Below are 13065 nucleotides of genomic sequence, written 5' to 3'. Positions count from 1 at the left end.
TAATATTTGCTTTTGGACTGTCTAACTACAAATGAGTGAAACACAATTTTCATGCTAAACACGTTTTGCCTTTATTTTCTGCAAGGCATCTTCAGTGGCCTGGAATATGTATATATTTTTACTATTTAGATTACATTTTGGGGAAATGTGCCAATAGGTTATAAACAATTCTGGTAGTGGGTTTTTGCTGTGACATAATAATATTTTAAATCCTACTTACAGGGTGCATGGATGGTTTTCTACATGTTATGTTTCTGTTCCATTTTTGGTGCTGTTTCTCTTCTTATAATTACCACTTGGGTTTTTTGTGTTCCACATTTCACAGCACTAGGAACTTTCATCAAAACAAGTGTTCAGTTCCTAGTGCTGTGAAATGTGGGAAACAAAAAGCCCAAGTGACAGTTATAAGAAGAGAAACAGAACCAAAAATGAAACAGGACATAATATATAGAAAATCATCCATGCAACCTATAAGTAGAATTTAAAATATTACTACATCATAGCAAAAACCAACCACCAGAACTGTTTATAGCCTATAGGTGCATTGCCTCAAAATGTAAACTGAATAGTACAATTATGTACATATTCCAGGCCACCGAAGATGCCTTGCAGATAATAAAGGCGAAATGTGTATGGCACGAAAACTGTATTTCATTCCATTGTAATTAGATGGTCCTAAAGTAAAAATTATCAATATACCGTAATTTTTCATTAATCTGTGCAGATATTGGTCTATGTCGACAACATCGACGTAGTAGCAAGAATTCTGACAACAATGGAAGAGTCGTTCAACACACTTAAACAGGATGGCAGGCATATAGGACTAAATATCAATGAGCAGAAAACAAATTACCTAGCTGCTGACCGTCTCTAATGACCTCGTTGTTGACAGGATGTTAAACACTAACCACCACCACCACCACCACTTAGCTGCTGGGAAAGCACACAGGGAGAACATGCCAACTGAAATAACGATGGGTAGTTACACCTTTGAAAGAGTCAATCATTTCAAGTACCTGGATTTGATTGTAACCAGTCTAAATGATACCTACTATGAAATAAAGCAGAGACTAATTGCAGCCAATAAAGTGTATTTCACCTTAATAAAGCATCTATCTACAATGCTCCTGACTAGAACCACAAAACTAATCATCTATAAAACAGTGTCAGATCAGTGCTTATACATGCTTCTGAAACCTGGGCTCTGACAGCAAAAGATGCATTCGAGAGAAGGATACTCAGGGGAATCGTTGGCCCAATTTGCGAAAGGGAAATATGGAAGAAGAGATAAAGCCATGAGTTGTATGTGATCTAGAAAGATCGGCCTGTTAGAAGAATTGTGAAGTCATCTAGGCTGAGGTGGGCTGGACATGTGGCACGGAAGAATGATAAGGATTTTACAAGGAAAGCCAGATGGACAGAGAGGAAGTGGTTGATCAAAAACTAGATGGGAGGATGGAGTCATAGAAGACCTTCAGAAGATGGGCTAGAGGAACTGGAAAATGCTAGTAAGGGATGGAGATAAATGGAAGGAGATAGTTGAAGAGGCTGAGACTCATCATGAGTTGCAGAGCCACAGAAGAAGAAGAAAATATAATATAATTGGACAGATAAAATACCTACTCACCAAGCAGTGCCAGGAGAAACATATATAAAAGTTAAAGAAATGTGCAAGCTTTGGGAGCCAGTGCCGCCTCCTTCTGGCAGAAGGGTTTCAGGGGAAGGAAAATGGTTGAAAGAAAAGGACTGGCAAGGTTTAGGAAATGAGGAGAGTTATGGAAAAGTTGCTGAGAACCAGGAGCAGAAGAGACTTACCAGATGGAGTGAAAAGGGAAGTATCAATTTATTTTAGACTTTTTGAACATTTTATGTGCTTATACATTATTACTTTTTTGGAGAACACAAATCTAATGTGTAATTCAACATGAAGTCTGCAAACAGAGATCTTGCAAAAATCAGCTCGCTGTTGAGATCTGAGTGCCAAGATGATGATGATCAGGTAGATGCCATGTTCTTTGACTTCAAGATGGCATTTGGTATGGTTTCGCATCATTGTTCAGTGAATAGAACATGAGCTCAGCAAGTCTTGGGCGAGATTTGTGATTGGGCTTAGATTTCCATGCCGGTAGAATTCAACACCACCCAAAGTACAAGATTGCCAGATGTGAAGGTGACTTCCTAAAATTCAGAATCCCAATCATCCCAGCCGCCCCATTGTAGCTGGTTACCAAGCCCCCACAGAACGTATCTCTGCCTACGTAGATCAACACCTTCAACCCATTCCATGCAGTCTCCCATCCTTCATCAAAGACACCAACCACTTTCTCGAATGCCTGGAATCCTTACCCAATCTGTTACCCCCGGAAACCATCCTTGTAACCATCGATGCCACTTCCTTATACACAAATATTCCGCACGTCCAGGGCCTCACTGCGATGGAGCATTTCCTTTCACGCCGATCACCTGCCACCCTACCTAAAACCTCTTTCCTCATTACCTTAGCCAGCTTCATCCTAATCCACAACTACTTCACTTTTGAAGGCCAGACATACCAACAATTAAAGGGAACAGCCATGGGTACCAGGATGGCCCCCTCGTATGCCAACCTATTTATGGGTCACTTAGAGGAAGCCTTCTTGGTTACCCAAGCCTACCAACCCAAAGTTTGGTACAGATTTATTGATGACATCTTCATGATCTGGACTCACAGTGAAGAACAACTCCAGAATTTCCTCTCCAAGCTCAACTCCTTTGGTTCCATCAGATTCACCTGGTCCTACTCCAAATCCCATGCCACTTTCCTCGACGTTGACCTCCATCTGTCCAATGGCCAGCTTCACACACCCGTCCACATCAAACCCACCAACAAGCAACAGTACCTCCATTTTGACAGCTGCCACCCATTCCATATCAAATGGCCGCTTCCCTACAGCTTAGATCTTCATGGCAAACGAATCTGCTCGTCCTGAATCCCTGAACCATTACACCGATAACCTGAAAACAGCTTTCGCATCCCGCAACTACCCTCCCGACCTGGTACAGAAGCAAATTGTTAGAGCCACTTCCTCGTCCCCTCAAACCCAGAACCTCCCACAGAAGAACCACAAGAGTGCCCCACTTGTGACAGGATACTTTCCGGGACTGGATCAGACTCTGAATGTGGCTCTCCATCAGGGATACGACTTCCTCAAATCCTGCCCTGAAATGAGATCCATCCTTCATGAAATCCTCCCCACCCCACCAAGAGTGTCTTTCCGCCGTCCACCTAACCTTCGTAACCTCTTGGTTCATCCCTATGAAATCCCCAAACCACCTCCCCTACCCTCTGGCTCCTACCCTTGTAACTGCCCCCGGTGTAAGACCTGCCCCATGCACCCTCCCACCACCACCTACTCCAGTCCTGTAACCCGGAAGGTGTACACGATCAAAGGCAGAGCAACGTGTGAAAGCACCCACGTGATTTACCAACTGACATGTCTACACTGTGAATCCTTCTATGTGGGAATGACCAGCAACAAACTGTCCATTTGCATGAATGGACACTGGCAGACAGTGTTTGTTGGTAATGAGGATCACCCTGTGGCTAAATATGCCTTGGTGCACGCCAGCACATCTTGGCACAGTGTTACACCGTCCGGGTTATCTGGATACTTCCCACTAACACCAACCTGTCAGAACTCCGGAGATGGGAACTAGCCCTTCAATATATTCTCTCTTCCTGTTACCCATCAGGCCTGAACCTCCGCTAATTTCAAGTTGCCGCTGCTCATACCTCACCTGTCATTCAACAACATCTTTGCCTCTGTACTTCCCCCTCGACTGACATCTGTGCCCAACCTCTTTGCATTTACATATGTCTGCCTGTGTGTTTATATGTTCGGATGGGTATGTGTGTGTGCGCGAGTGTATACGTGTCTTTTTTTCCCCCTACGGTAAGTCTTTCCACTCCCGGGATTGGAATGACTCCTTATCCTCTCCCTTAAAACCCACATCCTTTCATCTTTCCCTCTCCTTCCCTCTTTCCTGACAAAGCAACCTTGGGTTGCGAAAGCTTGAAATTTGTGTGTGTGTTTTTTATTGTCTCTATCAACATACCAAAGTTTTATTGACACAGATATACGCAATAAGCTTGTGTCCTGAGACAACTGTATCACATGCAACTCCAGGAAACAAGCAGAAATGAAATACTGTAAAATCAGATATGAAATCACTAGAGTGTAGAGACTTCCATTGGTATGATGAAATATAAAGCAGAATTTTGAAGATCCGTACAGTCACCTGTGCAATTTATCTTTCAGGTGTGATCAGTTTCCTGAGAGATTGAAGTACTCATTAGTGAAACTACTTCACAAAAAAGGGGAAAGTGATTATGTAGATAATTACCAGTTTGTTTATGACCAGTGTTTTTTAAAGGTTTTGGGGAATCCACGTATAAGCACATCTCAGTGCATTTATATGCTCTCAGGCTCAAAGTTTGGCTTCAGAAATGGAGTACTTACAGAAAATACAATTTATTGTTTTAGGTGTTAGTAACAAGCAGGGCTAAGTGATAGGTTGCGGGCAGTAGCTATTTTCTTTTATTTAACGAAAGTATTTGATTGTGCAAAAGTTGGAACTTTATAGGATTAGAGAAACAGCTCAACCATGGTTCACATCATATCTGGAAAGTAGGGAGCAGGAGATTGTCCTCCAGTGTCAATAAACAGGGAAAAGATTTGAAACTGACTGGGGTCACATACAGTGAGAGGTGTTGTAGGGTTCTGTTCTGGGTCCATTTCTGTTGTTGATATAAACCTGTATCAGTGATCTGCCACCAGACATGACAGATGACTAAAAGTTTTTATCTTTGGAGATGACACAAGTGTTACTGTGAAAGGAAATTGAATGTAATGTACATGGCATAGCTAATAGGGTGATTGGTAACATCAGCAAGTGACTTTCAGAGACCGATTAACGATTAACCACAATAAAATCCAATATATACAGTTTGTGACACATAAGTCTCGTAAAAGTAAAATTTTATTATTCCAAGTTGATCAGTCAGTTAAGTCAACTGTTTTAAATTCGTAGGACTGAGAATAGATGCAAAGCTTGGATGGAGGAATCACATTTAATAACTTGTGTAAAAACTGAATGCTGCTGGCTTCATTATAAGAATAACCTCCACTGCCTGTAATGCTGAAAAGTGAAGGCTTGATTACCTAGATTACTTTCATTGTTTTCTAGTTTTTTTGTACTATTTTGGAGCAACTCTGTGCACTCATCAAGAATTTTCCTAGCCAAGAAAAGGGTGGTCTGACTAATTTGTGATTCAGTTCACAAACTACATGTAGAGTGTTGTTCAGGTGTCTCGGAATTCTAACTCTGCCATCCTTGTACATATATTTTGTCATTGCATATGTTGTTGAAAATATTGGCTCATTAAAAAGAAACCACAACATTATTCAGTGAACAATAAGCAGAAAAACAATATTCACTTCAGTAACACTTCCTTAAGCATTGTACAGAAATATGTTCACTGTTTAGAAGATTTCATTTTCAGTCGACTTTCAGCAGAACTGGGAAAGTTGCATGATAAGTGCCTAGTATTCAAACCTAATTGATAGCTTCTCTTGTGGCACACTCCTGTCTGTGTAGGTGTTACTTGCAGTTGTTGAGAAGTTTGGTCTGTCTGGAGGAATGAGTACAAGGGTATCTTCATGATGTAGACCCAGGGCCAAGATACCCTATCCCATTTCCCCACAGCCATTCACTTCATCTGCACCTACTCAGCACAACATGCTAGCTTCCTGGACATTGACGTCAACCTCTCTGATGGCTCCATCCACACTTCTGTCCATATCAAGCACACTAACCACCAAATTACCTGCATTTTAAGAGATGTCATCCCTTCCACACTTAATAACTGCCCCTATGTAGCCTGGCTACCTGTGGACGACATATCTGCATAGATGAGAATTCACTTGCCCAGTATGCTGGAGGTCTCACAAGGGCCTTCACAGACAAGCACTATCCCCAAAACCTAATCCTCATACAGATCTCCTGCATCCATGAATCTCTCAGCACCCTCACAAAGCAGTTGCAGGGGAGCAAACCCTCCTCCCCCTTTTCATCAAACATCATCACATACTGGAGCAATTGAACCATGTCTTTGCCACAGCTTTGACCATCTATCAACATGCCTGGAAATGAGGAGCATCTACCCATAATCCTTCCCACCTCTCCTAAATTGGTATTCTGCCATTTACCCAACCTGTACAAAATCCTGTCCATCCCTATGCCACTCCGTCTCCCACTCCTGTGTAAAACCCAGGTGCAAGATATGCCAGGTTCACCCACCCACCCACAGGCTTGTCCTAGGCTATAAGAGATGGGACCACCAGTGAGAGCAGCCATTTCATATATCATCTCTGCTGCAGTTTCTGCACAGCATTTTATGAGTGCATGACCACCAACTAGCTGTCCACCTCAATGAGTTGCCACCACTAAACTGTGACAAAGAGCAGAGCTGACCACTCAGTTGCAGAACACGCTGCTACACACAATATGCTTAATTTCAGTGGTTGCCTCGCAACTCATGCATCTGGAGACTGCCAGCACTAGCTTTTCTGAATTACATAGATGGGAGTTATCCTTGCAACACATCTTTCACTCCCTTAATCCTTCTGACCTCAATCTCAACTAAGTCACTGCACCCACACACTCTACCCTACAGTCTCCCTTCCCCTATCCTCACCTCCTCTCAATCCATGCCTCCATGACGTCACTGTCACTCTGTGTCACATGAACTATGAGGGTAAGTCAATTATTATCCGCAAAGTAGTTATAAAATTTTATTGTAATCAAATAGGAAACTTACAAGAACATCATTTTTCGACGTAGTCTCCTTGCGTTTAACATGCTTGGTCCATCGTTGTACCAGCTTCCTGATGCCCTCAAAAAACAAGGTTCTTGGTTGAACTGTAAGCCAGGAGTGCACCGCTTCTTTCACTGCTTTGACGGCCCCGTAATGCCTGTTTGAGTGGACCAAACAAGTGATAGTCTGAAGGGGCAAGATTGGGACTATATGGAGGATGATTCAGTACTTCAAATTTGAGGTTCTGGAGCATTTCGGCAGTGTGGACAGCAGTATGCAGACGGGCATTGTCGTGCAACAACACAACACATTTTGACAGCAATCCTCGGTGTTTGTTCAAATTGCAGGCTTTAGCCTGGCACTAAGCATTGTTGTGCACCTTTCCACACAATGTTCCAGTACTGGACCTTATGTGTCCCAAAAAACCATAAGCATCAGTTTTCCTGCAAACAGTTGGGTCTTAAACATTTTCTTACATGGCAAATTTGGTTGTTTCCATTCCATACTCTGCTGTTTACTCTCCGGCTCATAATGATGGATCCATGTTTCGTCACCAGTAATGATCCTGTCTAAGAAGTTGTTCCCTTCGTTACCATAGCAGACCAAATGCTTTTTGCAGATTTCCAAACGTGTTTGTTTATGCAACTGTGTGAGTTGTTTTGGGACCCATGTTGCACAAACTTTATGCAACTGAAGTCTGTTGTGGATGATGTCGTAGGCAGAACCGTGACTAATTTGCAGACAATGTGCCACTTCGTCAATAGTTATTTGTCTTACTAAGAGAATCATTTCACATGAACGCTTAATAGTTTCTTCATTTGTGGCAGTAAACAGTCGTCCGGCTCCTTCATCATGTGTAACACTTGTGCGACCATTTCAGAATTTTTCAATCCATTTGTAGACACACCATTGTGGCAAAACACTGTTCCTGTACTGTACCGAAAGTCTTTGATGAATTTCAGCCTCTGATACGCCTTTCGACCACAAAAAACCAATCACTGAACGTTGCTCTTTTTTGGTGCAAATAGACAGCAGAGCAGCCATGGTTAACAGCAGGGCAGCAGTAATGAAACTAACCTAGCAGCTTGAAAATTGCAACGATATAACACCAAATAAACAAAGAATGTGTCATCAATGTAAAATGACAGTACTACCAAAATAAACAAAAATGTAACTGAATTGTAAATAATAATTGACTTACGCTCGAATCAGCTCCGGCACCTGTGTATGACATCCATACACCTGCTGCCTCCTTTTCCTTCATTTTTATCCCTTGCACAACCATTTATTTCATATGCTTGTATTCACAAACTCATCTATCATTACAGTAATATATACACTGACTAAACAGGAGGTGTTTGAGAACATCATCTTATATATAGTACATGGTACACTGCAAAACATGAAATTGTGTATGATACTCATGTATTTTGGTAATCTCACATTCAAAAACTCATCAGTAAAATAGAAAGAGGTTATCCAACAGAAATTGGCTAATTTAGTTTAGAAATTGGGTTCCCAGTTTCTTAATTGTTTAAACTCAGTGAGAAGCACACTTAACATACATTTGCGCCCATCACAGATTTTTTTAAATGCATGATGGATGTCATTCTTAAATCTGACATCATGCATGTGGATTTTTGCATTGCTTCCATAGTAATTAGGAATGTTTGGAAAAATGTGCAAGAGAGATAACTATGTTTTCATCTATATGTACATCTACATGGGATACTCTGCACATCACATTTAAGTGTCTGGCAGTGGGTTCATCAAACCACCTCCACAATTCACTATTATTCCAATCTCGTATAGTGTGCAGAAAGAATGAACACCTATATCTTTCCATATGAGCTCTGATTTCCCTTATTTTATCGTACTGATCGTTCCGCCTTATGTAGGTCGGTGTCAATAAAATATTTTCGCATTCGGAGGAGAAAGTTGGTGATTGGAATTTCGTGAGAAGATTCCGTTGCAATGAAAAACACCTTTCTTTTAATGATTTCCAGCCCAAACCCTGTATCATTTCTGTGACACTTTCTCCCATTTTCGCGATAATACAAAAGTGCTGCCCTTCTTTGAACTTTTTCGATGTACTCTGTCAGTCCTATCTGGTAAGGATCCCACACCACGCAGCAGTATTCTAAAAGAGGACGGACAAGTGTGGTGTAGGCAGTCTCCTTAGTAGGTCTGTTACATTTCTTAAGTGTCCTGCCAATGAAACGCGGCCTGTGGTTAGCCTTCCCCACAACATTGTCTATGTGTTCTTTCCAATTTAAGTTGTTCGTAATTGTAATACCTAGGTATTTAGTTGAATTTATGGCTTTTAGATTAGACTGATTTATCATGTAACCGAAGTTTAATGAGTTCCTTTTAGCACTCATGTGGATGACCTCACACTTTTCGTTATTTAGGGTCAACTGCTACTTTTCGCACCATTCAGATATTTTTTCTAAATTGTTCTGCAGTTTGTTTTGATCTTCTGATGACTTTATTAGTTGATAAACGACAGTGTCATCTGCAAACAACCAAAGGTGGCTGCTCAGATTGTCTCCCAAATTGTTTATATAGATAAGGAACAGCAAAGGGCCTATAACACTACCTTGGGGAACACCTGAAATCACTTCTGTTTTACTCGATGACTTTCTGTCATTTACTACGAACTGCGACCTCTCTGACAGGAAATTGCAAATCCAGTCGCATAACTGAGACAATATTTGAGAAGCAATGGTGAGTATTACTAACCGTGGAAAAAAAACTGTGGCAAGAGGTCCTTGGACTCGCTATACAGATGATTCCAATCATACTGCTGTGGGTAGTGAAAATGTTTTCAGAAAGAGACGAGTTCCCCCAGAAAATAATTCCTTAAAAGATAATATAGAGGACTTAAGCATAATGAGTTGCTCATCAGTGCTATAAAATATTCTTAAGGCACAAATGGGTGTGTTCAGTCTCTTCAGTGTCTGAAGTTTACTCTCCAGACTGACTAAAGAACTTAGCACTATTTATTCTCTGTAACTGCTGTTTATTGTTCATCACTGTAAATTCCTCTGGATCTCTATCACTACAGCAAAACTAAATGAAGTTGATCTCCTTTCATTGGGTGAATGTTACTTGACAACAAACCAGTTGAGGACCTTAAAGATTATTGCATTTGTTTCTGTTGACAACAAATTTTGAGGCACGGTGCTGGAGCCAGTTGATGAATTACGTCACTATTCAGGCTGTGAGCAGGTGTCAGCATAAATCAGAAACACAGAAACATGGGGGGGGGGGGGGGGGGGGGGGGGGGGGTAGGACCCTGAGGAATCCCATATAATGATTAACTTCCCAGTGAAAAACAACAGATACCCTATGGTCCTTCTTCCTGTTAGTTACATAGGATTTCAACACGTTACCTGATGAGTCCCGGATTCCATACAGGATGATTATTGACCCCTACTCTGACACCTCCCTGTGCATCTTTGTTTCCCCAGTCTTCACAACAATTGAGTTCGCCTTGTCCTTGGGTCCGAGTGACCTGCTCTTCAATTTTAACCTTTCCAGACTTATTCTTGTCTCCTCTCTGAAGAAGGAACTAGTAATTCTGAAAACTAGGTTAGTGTGGGTACTTTAATATGTGTCTATCAGCAGTCATAAATGTTTCATTTTGTGAAGGTATCTACTGACTAGCAATTCTGTTAAAAAGCAAATAATCTCTAGTGAATTTTCATTTTTATGGTTACTGATAAAAATTTTGTTTTTAGTCTGTGATTGAGCCTAGAATTTTTTCCGACCCTACATATATCCTTCACTGGTGACAGTGCTTTTTGTTAGTGAAGAATGTCAAGTGCACCTTGGTTTGCATTTTGTGTTTAATTGTCTACCATAAAATTGCATGTGCTGGTTCACAGTCATGTGACATACGAGTCCTGTGACATACGAGTCCTGTATCCTATTAGGTTAACTGTAAATGACTGTTATGTTCAAATTAATGTTCAGATTGAAAATTGCTTTACTTAGTAAATACCTAACTCCTATTACAAAGCCATTTGAAGTTCCTCGTTAGCTCCAGTTCCTATACTTATCCTTCATTTCAATTTTACTCAGTTATTACAAGAACTTTCATATTCTATTCCTACTGTTTGTGCTTGCCGCTGATACTTTCAACAAGTGCAATTTGGCTAAGCTCATAGTGGGGTGCGTGCATTGTGTTGCTTAGCTTCACCTGTAAGAAAAAGGTTTATGTGTGGCAGTGTTATAATACTACAAAAATAGTAATAGAAAATCCTTGATATGGAATAAAGGGAAAGACAAAGATGGACTACTATGTGCAATGGTGGAGAAGTAGTGAGTAAAAGATAACAATTTAGTAATGACTGCTGCTCAGTGACTGGACTTATACTCTTTGTCAGAGTATTCATTAGGAAAATAATCAGTTTTTGAAGATATAATGTAATTGGATAGATAAAAAATCTGCCCTCCAAGTGGTGGCAGGAGAATACACATACAAAGATATTAAAGTTTGCAAGCTTTTGGAGCCAGTGGCTACTCCTTCTGGCAAAAGGGTTTAGTGGGAAGGAAGAAGGGTGAAGGGAAAGGACTGGTGAGGTTTAGGAAAAGTGGTACAGTTCAGAAAAATCACTCAGAACCCTGGGTCAGGGGAGACTTACTAAATGGGATGAGAAGGAAAGACTGATTGTTGGGAACTGCACTGAACAAGATTTGGAAAGCTGAGAACTTAAAGGTGGAAGATAGGGCAATATACAAGACAGAGATTACTGCAAAAACAAAAACATTGTGCAAAAGTTAATGAGAGTGAATCGGTAACTGCATTTTATGTAATTGGGGGGGCGGGGGGGGGGGGGGGGGGGTCAGCAAAAAATAAATAGGTCAGAAAATGGAAGATATAGAAAACTAAAAGGAATAAAGAAAGGAATGGTTACTGAGAAGAAATATTGAATCTTAAGAAATTAGTGTAAATTAAGGCCAGATGGGTGGCGGGAACCAAGGACATGTTATAGCAGCAATTCCCACCTGTGGAGTTCTGAGAAATTGGTGTCTGGGGAAAGAATACAGATACCATGTGTGGTGAAACAGGCGCCGCAGTCATGACTGTCATGTTATAGAGCATGCTCTGCAGCAGCATATTGAATGTTGACAGTAAACGCTCTCTCCCTATGCCCATTCCTCCTAACTGATAACCTGGTGGTAGTCATGGTGAAGTAAAAGTCAAACGGTGTTTATGTAACAGCTGGTATACTGCATGTGTTGTTTCACAGCTGTTTCTTCCTTTAATAGTATATGTTTCATCAGTTACAGGGCTGTTAGATGTGGTGCCAGGAGGATTCGTAAGGCATTACTGTGGGAATGGTCACAGTGGTAGGAGCTGTAGGGTTGGGAGAGCAGTGCAGAAGGACCATAGGGTTTGACAAGGATATTTATCGAGATTGGGAAGACAACAAAAAGCTATTCTGGGTGTGATGGGCAAAATGTCAGACAGAATGGACCTCATTTCACAGCATGATTTTAGGAAGTCGTATCCTTGTCAAAGTAGCTGAGTAATACATTCAAGACCAGGGTAATACTGAGTGAAAAGTGCTGTACTCCTAAGTTGCTTTTTGGAGGGATCAGCGGTATCAGGATTTTTTTTGTGTGTGTGTGTGTGTGTGTGTGTGTGTGTGTGTGTGTGTGTGTCGAATGCTATGATGAGGAATGAACTTGAGTTCTTATTTTTAATCTTTCTTGTTTTTGGTTGGGGGAGGGGGCGTTTGCACATATCACAGTACAGTGTTATTAGTTCAAAAAGTACCAAAAATTTGTATTCAACTGAAACAGTCACAGGTCATGTACAGTTTTATTCACTATAACCAGTTTCACTCGTCAGGTGCAAGCACCATCAGATATTCTTTGCACTGGTGGCAGCTCATAAATGAGTTAAAAGTACCCACTCAGTACCACAGTCAAACTCAAGGTGACTTAGCATGTGCAACTGTGGCTGCTTTTTCTGAATATTAATTACGATAATGGCTGTGTCCCTAGCAGGCTATATCTGTTTTTGCAAGTACCAAGCAACTTATAGGAGGGATAATGAGATTGACATATCAGGTCATGTGGCATGAAGTTATTCATCAGCATTCAATTTCAAAATCTCTTCAAATTTCCCTGTTTCCAGGTACTGGACTACTGAGTAATTGGAATCTAATTCATTGACTAGAAGATTCTTTTATTGA

The 13065-nt window shown here is 41.0% G+C and overlaps 1 protein-coding gene across 4 annotated transcripts in view; it reads left to right on the top strand.

Annotated features, from left to right (window-relative positions):
* LOC124787846 (TOM1-like protein 2) overlaps positions 1–13065 on the top strand; it is a 132114-nt gene that overhangs the window by 18137 nt on the left and 100912 nt on the right. The window lies entirely within an intron of this gene.

Source organism: Schistocerca piceifrons, chromosome 3, assembly GCF_021461385.2.
Source record: "Schistocerca piceifrons isolate TAMUIC-IGC-003096 chromosome 3, iqSchPice1.1, whole genome shotgun sequence".
In the NCBI taxonomy this organism is placed as follows: Eukaryota; Metazoa; Arthropoda; class Insecta; order Orthoptera; family Acrididae; genus Schistocerca; species Schistocerca piceifrons.
This window is presented reverse-complemented; position numbering and strand designations above follow the sequence as displayed.